Here is a 19910-nt window from a genome sequence, read left to right on the forward strand (position 1 = left end):
CCCTCTTGTGGACATCATTTAAATTACATCCAGCATCCTAGCTGAATGTGTGGCTTTTCTCTATAATGTGTTATATTCTCCTACATTCATTTCACATTTCCACAAACTTCAAAGAGGCTCCTTTCAAATGGTATTAAGAATATGCATATCCTTGTTTCAATGCCTGAGCTACAGGCAGTTAGATTTGGGTGTGTCATTTTAGGCAAAAATGTACTATCTTTTTGTTTTCTCATGATTTGGTTGATTCTAATTGTGTTTCTGTCCTGGAGCTCTGTTTATGTTTGTGAACTGAGCCCCAGGACCAGCTTGCTTAGGGGACTATTCTACAGGTTCATCTCTCTGTATGTGATGGATTTGTTATGGAAGGTTTGGAAATCGCTTCATTTTTGCTGGTTGTAGAATTTAACATCTCTTTTCTGGATTTAGATAATTAGCGAGTATCGTCCTAATTCTGCTCTGCTTGCATTATTTGGTGTTTTATTTTTTACACAGAAAACATTTTCGTGGAATTGTGCATGCAGAGTCTCAATTTGGTGTTTGTCCCACAACAATAAAGGTCAATGGGTTCTATAACCGATTCAAGTATTTTTAGCCAGATCTTAGTTGGTATGTCGAATTTTATCTTCCCTTTGATGGTGTAGAAGACCCTTCTTGCCTTGTCTCTCAGATCGTTCATAGATTTGTGGAAGTTACCTGTGGTGCTGATGTTTAGGCTGAGTTATATTTTTTTGTGTGCTCTAGGGCAACGGTGTCTAGATGGAATTTGTATTTGTGGTCCTGGCAACTGACCATTATTTTTTGTCTTACTGAGATTTACTGTCATGGCCCAGGTCTGACAGAATCTGTGCAGAAGATCTAGGTGCTGCTGTAGGCCCTCCTTGGTTGGGGACAGAAGCACCAAATTATCAGCAGTAGACAGTAGACAACAGTAGACATTTGACGTTAGATTCTAGTAAGGGTGAGGTCGGGTGCTGAAGACTGTTCTAGTGCCCTCGTCAATTTGTTTATTTATATGTTGAAGATGGGTGGGGCTCTAGCTGCATCCCTGTCTCACCCCATGTGGAAAGATATGTGTTTTTTGCCAATTTTAACTGCGCACTTGTTTGTGTACATGGATTGCATAATGTCGTATGGTTGCCAAATTGAGTCAAAAGCTTTTTTGAAATCATCAAAGCATAAGAAGACTTTTCCTTTGTTTTGGGTTGTTTGTTTGTCAATTAGGGTGTGCAAGGTGAATACTTAATCTGTTGTACGGTCATTTTGTAAAAAGCCAATTTGACATTTTCTCAGTTCATTGTTTTCACTGAAAAAATGTACGAGTCTGCTGTTAATGATAATGCAGAGATTTTCCAAAGTTTGCTGTTAACGCATATCACACGGTAGTTATTCGGGTCAAATTGTGACTAACCGGCTCACTTTAGTCTTATGTAGCAAAATTTGAAATTTGTGTTTTTGACATTTGATAAAAGCACAGACTCAGAGCTAGAAAATTGTATATCATAAAAAACAGTTGGGAATGTTGGGAAAGTAATTCTGCTTTGAAAGTTAATAAACTTGTAACCCCACTTTTGAGAAAATAGACCTTGAATATTTTAGTAAACCTACTGGAGAGCTCTTCTTTGTCTACACCCATTCAGCATGGTTCACACCCTCTTAAGCCTTAGCCCCACCCATCTCTTTTAGGATTCACAGATGAGGCCATGTACTTAAACAACCAAAGATTTGAAGACTAAAGGCTGGTTTATACTATGCCTGTAGACAGTTGTCGCAGTGATATCATGAACATTGTATTCTCGTCCTACAACAAACTTGTGATTGTATTTATGAAAAAGTATGAACACAAAACTACAGGCTGCATGACTTCAGCAGCCTGGTGGTCCATAATAGCATAACTAGTGTATTTAACACAAATAAACCCACCCGATTTAAATGAATTTAGTATAGGTCAATCTAGCAAACCTGGCAACTAAAAGAAACTTCCTAAAAAATGTTTTGGTTAGTTTCTAGCTTGTTAGCTAGCTAGCTAATTAATGTTAAGTATAATATTTGAAGGTGTTTTATACAACAGTGTGTTCTCTTTTCGACTCCCTCTGCATATTTGCAATCAAAAGACCGAATTATCAGAGCTGCAGAGTTTGTGAACCGTTTTGGTTAGTTGTGTCTACTGGGGGTATATTTGGGAGGGAATGCTGTCTCCTCCAGGTAGGTGTTGGTTCCACTGTGTGCTAAGATTGTCAGGTTCTTGTCAAGTTCTAGCAATTAGGTCGCCACAGACTAGTACATGTCCCTGGGCCTTGAAATGGTTGATCTCCCCATCTAGGATGGAGAAGCTGTCATCGTATGGGGAATTTATTGGGGGGATATACTGTGCATTCGGAAAATATTCAGACCCCATGACTTTTTCTACATTTCGTTATGTTACATCATTATTCTGAAATGTATTACATTGTTTTTTCCCCTCTTCAATCTATATGCAATACCAAGTAATAACAAAGCAAAAAAAAGTTTTTAGAAATGATTGTACATTTATTAAAAATAAAAACTGAAATATTTCATTTACAGCCTTGAGTCTTCTTGGGTATGGCACACCTACCTGTATGTGGAGAGTTTCTCCCATTCTTTTCTGCAGATCCTCTCAAGCTCTCTCAGGTTGGATGGGGAGTGTCGCAGCAAAGCTATTTTCAGGTCTCTCCTGAGATGTTTGATTGGGTTCAAGTCCGGGCTCTTGCTGGGACACTCAAGGACATACAAAAACTTGTCCCGAAGTCACTCCTGCGTTGTCTTGGCTGTGTGCTTAGGGTCATAGTCCTGTTGGAAGGTGAACCTTCACCCTAGTCTGAGGTTTGAGCGCTCTGGAGCAGGTTTTCATCAAGGATCTCGCTGTACTTTACGCCGTTCAACTTTCCCCCGATCCTGACTAGTCTCCCAGTCCCTTCCACTGAAAAACATCCCCACAGCTTGATGCTGCCACCACCTACAAGCATTTCGCAACACTCGCAATAACGTCTGCTAACCATGTGTATGTGATGAATAAAATTTGATTTGATTTTGATTTGATTTGACCATGCTTCACCGTAGGGATGATGCCAGGTTTCCTCCAGATGTGACGCTTGGCATTCAGGCCAAAGAGATCAATCTTGATTTAATCAGATCAAATAATCTTGTTTCTCATGATCTGAGAGTCCTTTGGGTCCTTTTGGAGAACTCGAAGCAGGCTGTCATGTGCCTTTTACTGAGTAGTGACATCAGTCTGGCCACTCTACCATAAAGGCCTGATTGGGGGAGTGCTGCAGAGACGGTAGTCCTTCTGGAAGGTTCTCCCTTCTCCACAGAGGAACTCAGGAGCTCTGTCAGAGTCACCATTGGGTTGTTGGTCACCTCCCTGACCAAGGCCCTTATCACCCGATTACTCAGTTTGGCCGGGCAGCCAGCTCTAGGAAGAGTCTTAGTGGTTTTTCCATTTAAGAATGATGCCAGGAGGCCACTGTTTTCTTGTGGACCTTCAATGTTACATACATTTTTTGGTACCCTTCCCCAGATCTGTGCCTCGACACGATCCTGTCTCTGAGCTCTGCAGACATTTCCTTTGACCTCATGGCTTGGTTTTTGCTCTGTCATGCACTGTCAACTGTGGGTTATTATATAGACAGGTGTCTGCCTTTCTAAATCATGTTCAATCAATTGAATTTACCACAGTTGGACTCCAATCAAGTTGTATAAACGTCTGAAGGATGATAAATGGAAACAGCATAAACCTGATCTCAATTTCGAGTCTCATATCAAAGGGTCTGAATACTTATGTAAGAGGTATTTTACATTTGCAAAAAAATTCTAAAAACCTGTTGTCTCTTTGTCATTATGTGGTATTGTGTGTAGATTGATAAGAAAAAAAAAACATATTTAATCAATTTTAGACTAAGGCTGTAAAGTAACAAAATGTGGAAAAAGTAAAGTTGTCTGAATACGTTCCGAATGAAAAAGCTTTGTGTTCCATAGTGTCTTGTGTTGTTTTTGTGTGGTTTAGGCCTGGACCATTACAGTCAGTGTGAGCAGAGCATGTTAATTAAGCTTCTGATACCTCTTAGGTCGCAGGATGGGGCTTGGTTGGGTGTATTAGTGGGGGTTGGGCCTGTTGCTCTGCCCACGGCCTGGGCATACAGTAGTAGTCAACAGTTTGGACACACCTACTCATTCAAGGGTTTTTCTTTATTTTTTACTATTTTCTACATTGTAGAATAATAGTGAAGACATCAAAACTATGAAATAACACATATGGAATCATGTAGTAACCAAAAAAAAGTGTTAAACAAATCAAAATGTATTTTATATGTGAGATTATTCAAAGTTACCACCCTTGATGACAGCTTTGCACACTCTTGTAGAAAATATTACAAATAAAGAAAAACCCTTGAATGAGTAGGTGTGTCCAAACTTTTGACTGGTACTGTACGTAGCAAACACTTTCATCCAAAGTGACAACATTCCACATATTATGGCATGTGAACCCAGTGGGAATCAAACCCACAACTCTGGTCTTGCTGGTGCCATGCCTAACTGAGTCGCGTTTAGGACCTCTACAATAGATCTGTACAATGCTGTACAATACAATACACGATTACAATGCAGGTGGAAGATGTATGATTCCTTCTCCATGAACTCCTGAGTGGTGCAGCGGTCTAAGGCACTGCATCTCATTGCTAGAGGAGTTTCTACAGACCCTGGTTCAATTCCAGGCTGTATCACAACCAGACGTGATTGTGAGTCCCATAGGGAGGCGCACAATTGGCCCAGCGTCGTTAGGGTTTGACCGGGGTAGGTCGTCATTGTAAATATGACTTGCGTAGTTAAATAAAGGTTCAATTAAAAATAATTTTTAAAATGAGCATACCACCCTCCTTCAGGCCATGGATCAGACCTATGTCGGGCTTGGATTCGCCATGCCAAAATGTTTTTCCCCAGGTGCATGAACAATTAACATATTTACTGCTATTTTGATGAGAACCTATGGCGAAATGCTCAAGACAGGCTTGATGCAAAATATTGCTGCTAAACATTATGTTTCTTTGATTTATTTCATTTGATTACATGATGAAAGATGTTTCCAATGATCACACTTTTGATCACACATGGGACATAAATGATGGAAATTTGATGTTTAGTCAATTTTAATAGGTAGTGTATGTGTTGCCTAATGTAAAACACAGTGTAATGTACTGTTATTTTTGTGATGTAGCATACTACATTCAAAGTGCAATTTTGAAACATATATCATTTAAAAAATGTTGCTATTGAATTAACTGGTTGTTAAAATGACTAAATCGAGAAAATACTGTTGTGTTTTGGTGATTAAACCAATGTACTCATTATATTTCACAGCAAAAATATTTTGGATCAAAAAAATGAATGCACAATGAAAGGTTTTGAATGTAAGACTAGCTGCGTCACAAATATTACCAGTTGGAAGTTTTGTACTAAGAGTTCAAAATTCACCATACACTTGTGAAAAAAGTACCGAAACATTGAAATTAAAACTACATTAAGCCCTATTTTATTCCCGGGGGGGAAATAGAGACCTCTAATGTACATGGTATAATTCTTCACTCTGATAGCAGTAAATACAGTAGTAAAGCAATACACATACTCTACAGCACTCTTCTTAATAAAAGGCTACAGATGAAATGAAGCACATTAAAAAAGCCTTTCACTAAATGTAAAATTGGCATTTGACAGCATTTATGCAATATAATTATTTTAATCGACTTACAGATGTATATGAATTGTTTACAAGAAATCTTATTCTATACTAAGCTAAACTGTGCTTACAAAAACATGTTATTCCAGTAGATGAATCATCCTGTTTTCCCCTAGCGGAACTCGCAAGGCTACACTTACCACTTCAATGCCGGCAACACATAGAAAACCTTGGTTCTGTCCCAAATAGCACAATATTCACTATATAGTGCATTACTTTTGACCACAGGGCTCTGGTAAAAAGTAGTGCCTCATGTAGGGAATAAGGTGCTATTTGGGACACAGACCTTGCTTCAATGCTATTCAAATTCCTCCCTGCAATAAACAACAAAGTTGCTCGTGTCCATACACTGTCAGCAATCACAGAACCTGAGTCATGCATGGTTGGAAAAACACGCACTTAACTGTTTCTAGTGAGAAAAGTGCTCTGCAAAATAACAGCATTGTTTCTACCATTTCACTCAAGTAATTGTCAAGTAATTGTCCCTGCCCATCATACAGATTGTAATAATTGTCATAAGCCATCACAGAAATGACCCATTGTCAAGTGTTATAACTCAATTAAAAGGGTTAATTAATTTTCAAACCATTTACTATGTGAAAATGACACCCCTGCTCCAATGACAAAAATAGACTATTTCATCATCAGATCAGATCCTGGAACACAGGCTAAGAAGAGGGGAGGTTTTGTGACTGTGTGTGTTTCCTTCTGTGTACATTAATCATGATTAGCCAGGGAGTGAACCGAGTCCTGCAGCACCACATTGTTTGAGATGTCTGGGAGGGTAGGAGGAGCAGGAGCTGAGGGAGGAGGGAGAGGGAAGTGGTGCAGAAGGAGAGGAGGAGGAGGATGTGGTAGGTGGTGAAGGAGGAGAAGAGGGTAGGGTGCCGCAGCCTCAAGTCAGATGTGTTTACTGCTGCGTCATACACACACACACACACACACACACACACACACACACACACGTCACTGCAGCTCTGTCCTGTCTGCCATGCCTAACGGAGTTGTACATCTCTCAGCCAGCCAGCCAAGCAGCGACCTGTCCAGCACCCACTCTCCCCCTGCCTCCTAATGATAGCCTTCCCCTGAGGTACCAGGAGGGACTTTTCTTTTTAAAGAGATTCAGGTGGAGGAAAAAAGAAGGGTGAGGATAAGAAGGAAAAAAGGAGGCTCACGCACTCTCCTCCTGCCTCCTAATGATAGCCTTCCCCTTAGGTGCCAGGATGGATTTTTTTAAAGAGATGCAGGTGGAGGAAAAAAGAAGGGTGAGGATAAGAAGGAAGAAAGGAGGCTCACACTCTTCTCTCCTGCTCCACTAATGATCGCTTCCCCCTGCGGTTCTAGGAAAAGGAGGGAGGAGGGGAGGTGGGAGGAAGAGGTGGTGGTGCTGGGGGGGTGGTGGAATGTGGAGGACTGGGGAGGACGCAGAGGTGGATGAGGAGGAGGAGGATGTGAAGTGGGTGGAAGAGAAGAAAAGGAAGAGGTAGAAGTGGATGAGTGGATGAGCAGAGGGAGGTAGGGTGGAGGAGGGGATGAGGAGAGGTGGAGGAGGAGGAGGAGGTGGTGGTAGAAAAGACGGTGGAGGAGGTGATATAGGAGGAGAAGGAGGAGGAGGTGATCTGCATCGCTTCTCGCTCACCCTCTCACACTTAAGCCCTGTTTATACCTGGTTCTAACATGCATCTTTTAACATGCATCGTCCTGATCCTGTCCAAATGTTGATTGTGCCCACATTTTTTGAAAGTTTTAGACAATCAAGATCAGATCATCCTGTCCAACTACGGAGTGTAGTCAGACGCATTGTGTCCGTCTATCTTACAAGTGATGACAGATCTGGACAGAGAAACCATTGAAATTATTATTATTATGCCCTCTAAAATCATCAACAGGTGGCACCATTGACTGATTACATCAATATGTGTCTTATAATAAATATAAACATTTTTTTAAGAATAACTGTGAACTAATTTGCATAAAGGAAGAGACAAGGTAATCTGGTCACAATGCAGACACAGTGGACAGATAAGAGAAACATTTTAATACCATTTCTGAAAATGTGGGCACAATCAGAATGTGGAAAAGATCAGGAAAAAAGACCCATGTTTACACCAGGTATAAACAGGGCTAGAATGTCTGACACCTTTCAGCTGTCTCTTATGATGTGGATCCTCTCGAAAAATGTAGGCGCTTCATCGGTAATGACATCAGTGCCGTTGAATCACATACTTGTGGTAATTCATGCTTGAAACAATTAATATATATTCATGCTTGTTATTTTCGTTAATTAGGAGGTAGAAAAATTATAAACTGTGCATTGGACAAAAAATGTTATTATTTAAGTGGAATTGATAGTGTTTTAGCAACATGAAATCTTAATCAAATCTGTTCATATACACCCCCAGGAAGAATATGACACCTTTTTTTCTGACAAGCGAGCACCTAGATATGGTCATTTTCACGTTTTCATATGACAGTAAGACAGTAAGACATTTGTCAAGATTCCATAGCATCGGAAAGCCGGTGTGTTTTCAGCAAACTTAACGTGTAAATATTTGTATGAACAAAACAAGAATCAACAACTGAGACATAAACTGAACCAGACATGTGACTTATAGAAATTGAATAATGTGTCCCTGAGCAAAGGGTCAAAATCAAAAGTAACAGTCAGTATATGGTGTGGCCACCAGTTGCATTAAGTACTGCAGTGCATCTCTTCCTCATGGACTGCACCAGATTTGCCAGTTCTTGCTGCGAGATGTTACCCCACTCTTCCACCAAGGCACCTGCAAGTTCCCGGACAATTCTGGGGGGAATGGCCCTAGCCCTCACCCTCCGATCCAACAGGTCCCAGACATGCTCAATAGGATTGAGATCCGGGTTCATCGCTGCCATGTTGCAGGAAATCACACACAGAATGAGCAATATGGCTGGTGGCATTGTCATGCTGGAGGGTCATGTCAGGATGAGCCTGCAGGAAGGGTACCACATGAGGGAGGAGGATGTCTTCCCTGTAACGCACAGTGTTGAGATTGCCTGTAATGACAACAAGCTCAGTCCGATGATGCTGTCACACACCGCCCCAGACCATGACGGACCCTATACCTCCAAATTGATCCCGCTCCAGAGTACAGGCCTTGGTGTAACGCTCATTCCTTTGACGATAAACGTGAATCCGACCATCCGACAAAACCATGACTCGTCAGTGAAGAGCACTTTTTGCCAGTCCTGTCTGGTCCAGCGACGGTGGGTTTGTGCCCATAGGCGACGTTGTATCTGGTGATGTCTGTTGAGGACCTGCCTACAACAGGCCTACAAGCCCTAAGTCCAGCCTCTCTCAGCCTATTGTGGACAGTCTGAGCACTGATGGAGGGATTGTGCATTCCTGGTGTAACTCGGGCAGTTGTTATTTCCATCCTGTACCTGTCCCACAGGTGTGATGTTTGGATGTACCGATCCTATGCAGGTGTTGTTACATGTGGTCTGCCACTGCGAGGACGATCAGCTGTCCGTCCTGTCTACCTGTAGCGCTGTCTTAGGCGTCTCACAGTACGGACATTGCAATTTATTGCCCTGGCCACATCTGTCGTCTTCATGCCTCCTTGCAGCATTTCTAAGGCACATTCACGTAGATGAGCAGGGACCCTGGGCATCTTTCTATTGGTGTTTATCAGAGTCCGTAAAAAGGCCTCTTTAGTGTACTAAGTTTTCATAACTGTGACCTTAATTGCCTACCCTCTGTAAGCTGTTAGTGTCTTAATCCTTATGGCTTAGATCCCGCTAACGGGATCGATATGACAACAGCCAGTGAGAGTGCAGGGCGCCAAATTCAAAACAACAGAAATCTCATAATTCAAATTCCTCAAACATACAAGTATTTTCACACCATTTTAAAGATAAACTTGTTGTTAATCCCACCACAGTGTCCGATTTCAAAAAGGCTTTACGATGAAAGCACACCAAACGATTATGTTAGGTCTGCACCTAGTTACAGAAAAACACAGCCATTTTTCCAGCCAAAGAGAGGAGTCACAAAAAGCAGAAATAGAGAGAGAATGAATCACTAACCTTTGATGATCTTCATCAGATGACACTCATAGGACTTCATGTTACACAATACATGTATGTTTTGTTCGATAAAGTTCATATTTATATACAAAAATCTCAGTTTACATTGGCGCGTTACGTTCAGTAATGTTTTGCTTCCAAAACATCCAGTGATTTTGCAGAGAGCCACATCAATTTACAGAAATACTCATCATATAGGTTGATGAAAATACAAGTGTTATTTATGGAACTTTAGATAAACTTCTCCTCAATGCAACCTCTGTGTCAGATTTCAAAAAAGCTTAACCAAAAAAGCACACCATGCAATAATCTGAGTACAGCGCTCAGAGACCAAAACAAGCCATACAGATACCCGCCATGTTGTGGAGTCAAAAGAAGTCAGAAATAGCATTATAAATATTCACTTTCCTTTGATGATCTTCATCAGAATGCACTCCCAGGAATCCCGGATCCACAATAAATGTTTTATTTGTTCGATAAAGTCCATCACCAAATACCTCCTATTTGTTTGCGCGTTTAGTACACATTCCAAACTCACAACGCGCGGGCAAGTCCAAGTGAAAGTTCAGACAAAAAGTCCCATTACAGTTCGTAGAAACATGTCAAACGAAGTACAAAATCAATCTTTAGAATGTTGTTATCATAAATCTTCAATAATGTTTCAAGGGGAGAATTCCTTTGTCTGTAGAAATGCAATGAAACAGAGCTAACTATCATGTGAGCACGCGTGATCAGCTCATGGCACTCTGGCAGACCTCTGACTCATTCAGTTCTCATTCCCCCCTCCTCACAGTAGAAGCATCAAACAAGGTTCTAAAGACTGGTGACATCTAGTGGAAGCCTTAGAAAGTGCAATATGACCCCATAGACACTGTATATTCAATAGGCAATCACTTGAAAAACTACAAACCTCACTTCCTGGTTGGATTTTATCTCAGGTTTTGCCTGCCATATGAGTTATGCTATACTCACAGACATCATTCAAACAGTTTTAGAAATTCAGAGTGTTTTCTATCCAAATCTACTAATGCTATGCATATATTAGTAACTGGGCCTGAGTAGCAGGCAGTTTACTCTGGGCACCTTATTCATCCAAGCTACTCAATACTGCCCCCCGGCCATAAGAAGTTTTAATGACCATTCCACAGGTGCATGTTCATTAATTGTTTATGGTTCATTGAACAAGCATGGGAAACAGTGGTTAAACCCTTTACAATGAAGATCCGTGAAGTTATTTGGATTTTTACGAATTATCTTTGAAAGACAGGGTCTTTTATTGCTGAGTTTATATATACAGTACCAGTCAAAAGTTTGAAAAACCTACTCATTCAAGGGTTGTTCTTTATTTGTACTATTTTCTACATTGTAGAATAATAGTGAAGACATCAAAACTATGAAATAACAGATATGGATTTATGTAGTAACCAAAAAAGTGTTAAACAAATCACAATATAATTTATCATTTGAATCTTAAAAGTAGCCACCATTTGCCTTGATGACAGCTTTGCACACTCTTGGCATTCTCTCATCCAGCTTCATGAGGAACGCTTTTCTTTCACTCTGTTGCCAAAATCATCCCAAACCATCTCAGTTGGGTTGATGTCGGTAAATGTGGAGGCCAGGTCATCTGATGCAGCACTCTTCTTGGTCAAATAGCTCTTACACAGCCTGGAGGTGTGTTTTGGGTAATTGTCCTGTTGAAAAACAAATGATAGTCCCACTAAGCGCAAACCAGATGGGATGGCTTAACGCTGCAGAATGCTGTGGTAGCCAAGCTGGTTAAGTGTGCCTTGAATTCTAATTGAATCATTGACCGTGTCAACAGCAAAGCACCCCAACACCATCACACCTCTTACTCCATTCTTCATAGTGGGAACCACACATGCGGAGATCATCTGTTCACCTACTCTCTGTCTCACAAAGACACAGCGGTTGGAACTAAAAATCTCACATTTGGACTCATCAGACCAAAGGACAGATTTCCACTGCTTTATTGTCCATTGCTTGTGTTTCTTGGCCCAAGCAAGTCTCTTCTTCACAATGATGTCCTTTAGTAGTGGTTTCTTTGCAGCAATTCAACCATGAAGGCCTGATTCACGCAGTCTCGCAGTTAATGTTGAGATGTGTCTGTTACTTTGGGCTGCAATCTGAGGCTGGTAACTCTAATGAACATATCCTCTGCAGGAGAGGTAACTCTGGTTTCTCCTTTTCTGTGGCAGTCCTCATGAGAAACATTTTCATTATAACGCTTGATGGTTTTTGCAACTGCACTTGAAGAAATGTTCAAAGTTCTTGAAATTTTCCGCATTGACTGATCTTCATGTCTTCAAGTAATGATGGACTGTCGTTTCTCTTTGCTTATTTGTTATATTTGTTCTTGCTATAATATGAACTTGGTATTTACCAAGTAGGGCTATCTTCTGTATTCCATCCCTACCTTGTCACAACACAACTGATTGGCTCAAACGCATTAAGAAGGAAGGAAATTCCACGAACTAACTTTTAACAAGGCACATTAATTGGAAGCATTCCAGGTGACTACCTCATGAAGTCGGTTGAGAGAATGCCAAGAGTGTACAAAGCTGTCATCAAGGCAAATGGTGGCTTCTTTGAAGAATTCAAAATCTAAAATTAATTTGGATGTTTTTTACACTTTTTTGGTTAATGCATGATTCCATATGTGTTAGAGTTGTGATGCCTTCACTAGTAGTATTCTTCAATGTAGAAAATAGTAAAAATAAAGAAAAACCCTTGAATGAGTAGGTGTGTCTAAATCTTTGACTTGTACTGTAATGTACTGTATATATATATATATATACACTACCAATATACAGTAACAGTCAAAGTTTTTACATTGTAGAATATATATATATATAATAATATATATATATATTTATATATATATATATATACATATATATATATATTTCTGAGCTTTCTTATATCTCCTAGATATAGGACAAACACTTCAAAACCTTATTCCTGTCTTTTTTACCATTTATGAATGTGCTATTCAACATGTTCCTATGGGCTGTAGCTGTAAAGGCCAAATTCAATATTTGATTAATATTTTTTAAATATATTTGTTTGATACCTAAAGCGGTCTTAAAATTGCAAATCAAATAGCTAAATGATCCATGCTATGACCTTCTTAAATCAATTCCATATCAGCTTAGAAGGAAGTAATTGAAGTGAAAGAGAAAGGAAATAGAGCACACACACAGTGACTCTGAGACCCTTGAGTGTTCCAGGTCGTCTGCAATGCCTGCTTTTTCTCTCACCACTCGGCTGCACAGCCCCAGGCTTTACTGAAAACACTTGTGATAGTCTCCCTGTTATGTCTATTGATTTCTATGTCTCTCTCTCTCATACTACTTTTTCTTCTGCTACCACTTTCTTCTCTTTGTTATCCTTTCCCTTTCTCTGTTTTCAAGTGTGTGTGTGTGCGTGCATGTGTGTGTGTGTACCCTTTTGTGCTAAAATAAAGGTGGCATCTGTGGTTCTGATGCCATGTCCCTCTGACTGCGTGGTGGTGAGGAGCACAGTCACCTTGGCTTAGAGTTGGCGGCAGTTGCATATCAGTCGGTCATCAGGGGTGAGTGTGTTCAATTTTAAGTTTCCTCCTCTTGCTTGCTAAATAAATACAATTTCAAATGAAGTTTCGTCTGGAACAGGGAGGATCTTTTAGCTGGTCTAGGATATCAGCTGGCCCAGTTATCAGGAGTATGGTGCACATTTTAGGACACCCTCAAGAGACTTAACTTGATACGTGGTCAAGGTAAACCAATAGTGTGGTCCTGGAAGAATTAATTCACACCAAAATGGATATATTTGGTCATTTGCAGTACCGTACTGTAGACACTAGCTAAACAAGCATTAACAACAATGCAAACCCTCAGAAGACTTGGAAACCATTGGGGAGATTGCATGTCTTCAAATAAAGTTTTTCGTCTGACTCGTGAATGTGACTTTGTTTTGTTTCAGCCAGCTGTTCTTCAGGCCTCCCATGCTCCCCTGGTTGTTCCACCCATCTGCCCCCCTGAAGGGGAACATCCACGGCTTCTTTAAAAACACACAAATACACAACAACTAAGTAAACACCATCTGAGAGAATACCTGATTGGCTCCCTTGGCATTTTGAGCTGCTTTATTTGATTGGCTGCTTATTACATTTTGGTGTATTATACAGTAAAATATTGTTTATTGTTGTGTAAATGTACCTAAATGTACCTAAAGATGTAAACTAATTATCGATATGCTATTGTAGGTACAATCTTTAATGCTGTAAAAATGTTATGATATATACCCATTGATTTTTGGAAGAATATAACTTAGAAATGCCTTGCAAGGGGCTGCCTTTGGCTGAAAAACAAATTACAGATAGTGCCTTTAATGTTGTGCAAAACTCCTCATTCTTTCACAGTTTTTTCGTCATATTGTCTGGTTAGGAGCAGCAGACGATCGACCTGTATCCCTTGCAATATATCCTAAATTCTTCACTTCCATGAATATTCATGGATTTGTGGCTTGGAAGAATTCCTCCAGTACTGCACATGGCATTAATATGTGCAGTGACATGTAATCCATACAGCCAGGACACCTGTGATATAAGCCAGTATTTGACATGTTTGAGGGCGTCGGGAGATAAAATGGAAACCGGCCACTAGGGGCTACAGTGAGCGCTGCTACTTTTCACGTAAGCATCTGCCTCTGGTGCCAAAGGTTGAATGTTCGAAATCCATTGATAGAAAATGTTTTTGGAAATTTTTGTTTGAAGCCTATACCAAACCCTTACCTTAACCATTCCGAGTTCATGCCTAAACTTAACCCTATCTTTAAAAAATCTGAGGTAATGCCTAAACTTAACCTTAAACACTTTGACATTTTATGTTTGTAAGGGGTTAAATGGAGATCATTGAGACCCATTCAGATTCACTGTGAGGGGTTAAACAGAGATTATTGAGACCCATTCAGAGTCACTGTGAGGGGTTAAACAGAGATTATTGAGACCCATTCAGATTCACTGTGAGGGGTTAAACAGAGATTATTGAGACCCATTCAGATTCACTGTGAGGGGTTAAACAGAGATTATTGAGACCCATTCAGATTCACTGTGAGGGGTTAAACGAGGCTAATGTGTGTCCCAAATGGCACCCTAGTCCCTATATAGTGCATTACTTTTGACCAGGGCCCATAGGGAAGTGCAATGCGTAGGAAATTGTGTGCCATTTGGTGACCGAGCCTCCACACTGTGGAGCACATACACACACACATACACATACACATACACATACACACACACGCACACAAACACATACACATACACATACACACACACAGCCCAGGGTCTTATGTGTAGAGCCGTCTTATCTGCTCCTATCTGTGCCGCTCAGATGGTCCATAATTGGGGTCTAAATCTTCAAAAGAAACCCCTTGGGAGCCCCAGACACAAAGAAGAGAAGACACACACACGCACACTCAAACACCTCTGTCTGACAAAAACACACGCCACCCCAACCCCTCCCCCCACATATACACATATCACACACGTATTTCATACGTGGTGATGCTTGATCAGAGGGTGACCGTAGGGAGGCCCTATCCATTGATCAAACTATGCTTTAACCTCAAAACGGGACAAGAAGGCTGAGCGTAGAGGCTGTCATGCTGGGCGCCTGACTGCTACCTTTGGAAGAGCGTTGTAGAGGGATACCAGCCAGGAGATCTGAACCGAAGACATGGGAGATATCACACACATTCTCTCTTGTGCACACACACACACATCACACATACACATACACACACACACATACACATACACACACACACACACAGATATCTCTCTCTCTCTCTCTCACACACACACACACGCACGCACACACGCACGCAAATACCTTTTTTTATAAATGTTTTATTTCACCTTTATTTAACCAGGTAGGCTAGTTGAGAACAAGTTCTCATTTACAACTACGACCTGGCCAAGATAAAGCAAAGCAGTGCGACACAAACAACAACACAGAGTTACACATGAGATAAACAAATGTACAGTCAATAACACAATAGAAAAAAGAAAGTCTATATACAGTGTGTGCAAATGGCTTGAGGAGGTAAGGCAATAAAAAGGCCATAGTATCAAGTAACTACAATTTAGCAAATTAACACTGGATTGATAGATGTGCAGATGATGATGTACAAGTATAAATACTGGTGTGCAAAAGAGCAGAAAATAAAATAAAAACAATATGGGGATGAGGTAGGTTGATTGGATGGGCTGTTTACAGAGGGGCTATGTACAGCTGCAGCGATCGGTTAGCTGTTCGGATAGCTGATGTTTAAAGTTAGTGAGGGAAATATAAGTCTCCAGTTTAAGCGATTTTTGCAATTCGTTCCAGTCATTGGCAGCAGAGAACTGGAAGGAAAGGCGGCCATGGGAGGTGTTGGCTTTGGGGATGACCAGTGAGATATACCTGCTGGAGCGCATGCTATAAGTGGGTGTTGTTATCGTGACCAGTGAGCTGAGATAAGGCGGATCTTTACCTAGCAAAGACTTCTAGATGACCTGGAACCTGGGTCTGGCGACGAATATGTAGCGAGGGCCAGCCGATTAGAGCATACAGGTCGCAGTGATGGGTGGTATACCCTCTGCCCTGGACACCATATGTGAATTGATTGCCCCCCATCTATCTTCTGAGCTCGTGCTGCTAGGTGACCTAAACTGGGACATGCTTAACACACCGGCCATCATCATAACATCACCGGCAATCTAAACTTGATGACTTCAATCTCACACAAATTATCAATGAACCTATCACATCCCCAAATCTGTAAACACGGGCACCCTCATAGATATCATCCTAACTAACTCGCCCTCCAAATAAACCTCTGCTGTTTTCAACCAAGATCTCATCGATCACTGCCTCATTGCCTGCATCGGTAATGGGTCTGCGGTCAAACGACCATCCCTCATCATTGTCAAACGCTCCCTAAAACATTTATACGAACAGGCCTTTCTAATTGACCTGGCCGGGGTATCCTGGAATGACATTGACCTCATCCCGTCAGTAGAGGATGCCTGGTTATTCTTTAAAAGTGCCTTCCTCACCATCTTAAATAAGCATGCTCAATTCAAAAATTGTAGACCTATGAATAGATATAGCCCTTGGTTCACTCCAGACCTGTCTTCTAAGCTAAGGCTAGCTTTTTCAAAAATAAATTTGCAACCTGTAGTACAAACTAAAAAAAGTTCTGGAACACTGTAAAGTCCATGGAGAATAAGAGCACCTCCTCCCAGCTGCCCACTAATCTGAGGCTAGGAAACACTGTCACTACCGAAAATCCACAATAATTGAGAATTTCAATAAGCATTTTCCTACAGCTGGCCATGCTTCCACATGGCTAACCCTACCCCTGCGCTCCCCACAGCAACTCGCCCAAACCTCCCCCACTTCTCCTTCACTCAAATCCAGATTTGACTTCACAGTGCCATCCGTTTAGTCACCAAAGCCCCATATACTACCCACCACTGCGACCTGTATGATCTCGTTGGCTAGCCCTCGCTTCATACTCGTTGACAAACCCACTGGCTCCAGGTCATCTACAAGTCTCTGCTAGGTAAAGTCCCGCCTTATCTTAGCTCACTGGTCACCATAGCAGCACCCAACCGTAGCACGTGCTCCAGCAGGTATATCTCACTGGTCACTGGTCACCCTCAAAGCCAATTCTTCCTCTCCTTCCATTTCTCTGCTGCCAATGACTGGTACGAACTGCAAAAATCTCTGAAGCTGGATACTCGTCCCTGCCTCACTAGCTTTAAGCACCAGCTGTCAGAGCAGTGCACATATCACTGCACCTGTACATAGCTCATCTGTAAATAGCCCATCCAATCTACCTCATCACCATACTGAATTTATTTATTTATTTATCTTGCTCCTTTGCACTCCAATATCTCAACTTGCACATTCATCTTCTGCACATCCTACCATTCCAGTGTTTAATTGCTATATTGTAATTACTTTGCCACCATGGCCTATTTATTGCCTTACCTCTCTTATGCTACCTCATTTGCACATGTCGTATATAGATTTTTCCACTGTATTATTGATTGTATGTTTATTTCTTCAATGTGTAACTCTGTGTTGTTGTTTCTGTCAAACTGCTTTGCTTTATCTTGGCCAGGTCGCAGTTGCAAATGAGAACTTGTTCTCAACTAGCCTACCTGGTTAAATAAAGGTGAAATAAAACAAAAAATAAATGGAGCTTTGGTGACAAAACGGATGGCACTGTGACAGACTGCATCCAGTTTACTGAGTAGAGTGTTGGAGGCTATTTTATAAATGACATCGCCGAAGTCGAGGATCTGTAGGATAGTCAGTTTTACGAGGGTATGTTTGGCTGCGTGAGTGACGGAGGCTTTGTTGCGGAATAGAAAGCTGATTCTAGATTTAATTTTGGATTGGAGATGTTTAATGTGAGTCTGGAAGGAGAGTTTACAGTCTAGCCAGACACCTAGTTATTTGTAGTTGTCCACATATTCTAAGTCAGAACCGCCGAGAGTAGTGATCCTGGTCAGGTGAGCGGGTGCGGGCAGCGAACTGTTCAAAAGCATGCATTTAGTTTTACTAGTGTTTTAAGAGCCGTTAGAGGCCACGGAAGGAGTGTTGTATGGCATCGAAGCTCGTTTGGAGGTTTGTTAACACAGTGTCCAAAGAAGGGCCAGATGTATACAGAATGGTGTTGTCTGTGTAGAAGTGGATCAGGGAATCACCAAGAGCGACATCGTTGATATATACAGAGAAGAGAGTCGGGCCGAGAATTGAGCCCTGTGGCAACCCCATAGAGACTGCCAGTGGTCAGGATAACAGGCCCTCCTATTTGAGATACTGAACTCTGTCTGAGAAGTAGTTGATGAACCAGGCGAGGCAGTCATTTGAGAAACCAAGGCTGTTGAGTCTGCCGATAAGAATACGGTGATTGACAGAGTTGAAAGCCTTGGCCAGGTCAATGAAGACGGCGGCGCAGTACAATCTTTTATTGATTGCGGTTATGATATCGTTTAGTACCTTGAGCGTGGCTGAGGTGCACCCATGACCAGCTCGGAAACCGAATTGCACAGCGGAGAAAGTACGGTGGGATTCGAAATGGTCAGTGATCTGTTTATTAACTTGGCTTTCGAAGACTTTAGAAAGGCAGGGCAGGATGGATATATGTCTATAACAGTTTGGGTCTAGAGTTTCACCCCCTTTGAAGCTGGGGATGACCACGGCAGCTTTCCAATCTTTAGGGATCTCAGACGATAAGAAAGAGAGGTTGAACAGACTGGTAATAGGGGTTGCAACAATGGCGGCGGATAATTTTAGGAAGAGAGGGTCCAGATTGTCTAGCCCAGCTGATTTGTACGGGTCCAGGTTTTGCAGCTCTTTCAGAACATCTGCTATCTGGATTTGGGTGAAGGAGAAGCTGGGGAGGCTTGGGCAAGTAGCTGCGGAGGGTGCAGAGCTGTTGACCCAGGTTTGGGTTAGCCAGGAGAAAAGCATGGCCAGCCGTTGAGAAATGCTTATTGAAATTATTGATTATCGTGGATTTATCAGTGGTGACAGTGTTTCCTAGCCTCAGTGCAGTGGGCAGCTGGGAGGAGGTGTTCTTGTTCTCCATGGACTTTACTGTGTCCCAAAACTTTTTGGAGTTAGAGCTACAGGATGTACATTTATGTTTGAAAAAGCTAGCCTTTGCATTCCTGACTGACTGTGTGTATTGGTTCCTGACTTCCCTGAACAGTTGCATATCGCGGGGACTATTCGTTGCTATTGCAGTCCGCCACAGGATGTTTTTGTGCTGGTTGAGGGAAGTCAGGTCTGGAGTGAATCAAGGGCTATATCTGTTCTTAGTTCAACATTTTTTGAAAGGGGCATGCTTATTTAAGATGGTGAGGAAATTACTTTTAAAGAACGACCAGGCATCCTCGACTGACGGGATGTCAATATCCTTCCAGGATACCCGGGCCAGGTCGATTAGAAAGGCCTTGTCGCAGAAGTGTCTTAGGGAGCGTTTGACAGTGATGAGGGGTGGTCTTTTGACCGCGGTCCCGTAGCGGATG

This window comes from Oncorhynchus tshawytscha, linkage group LG25, assembly GCF_018296145.1.
Source record: "Oncorhynchus tshawytscha isolate Ot180627B linkage group LG25, Otsh_v2.0, whole genome shotgun sequence".
Classification (NCBI taxonomy): Eukaryota; Metazoa; Chordata; class Actinopteri; order Salmoniformes; family Salmonidae; genus Oncorhynchus; species Oncorhynchus tshawytscha.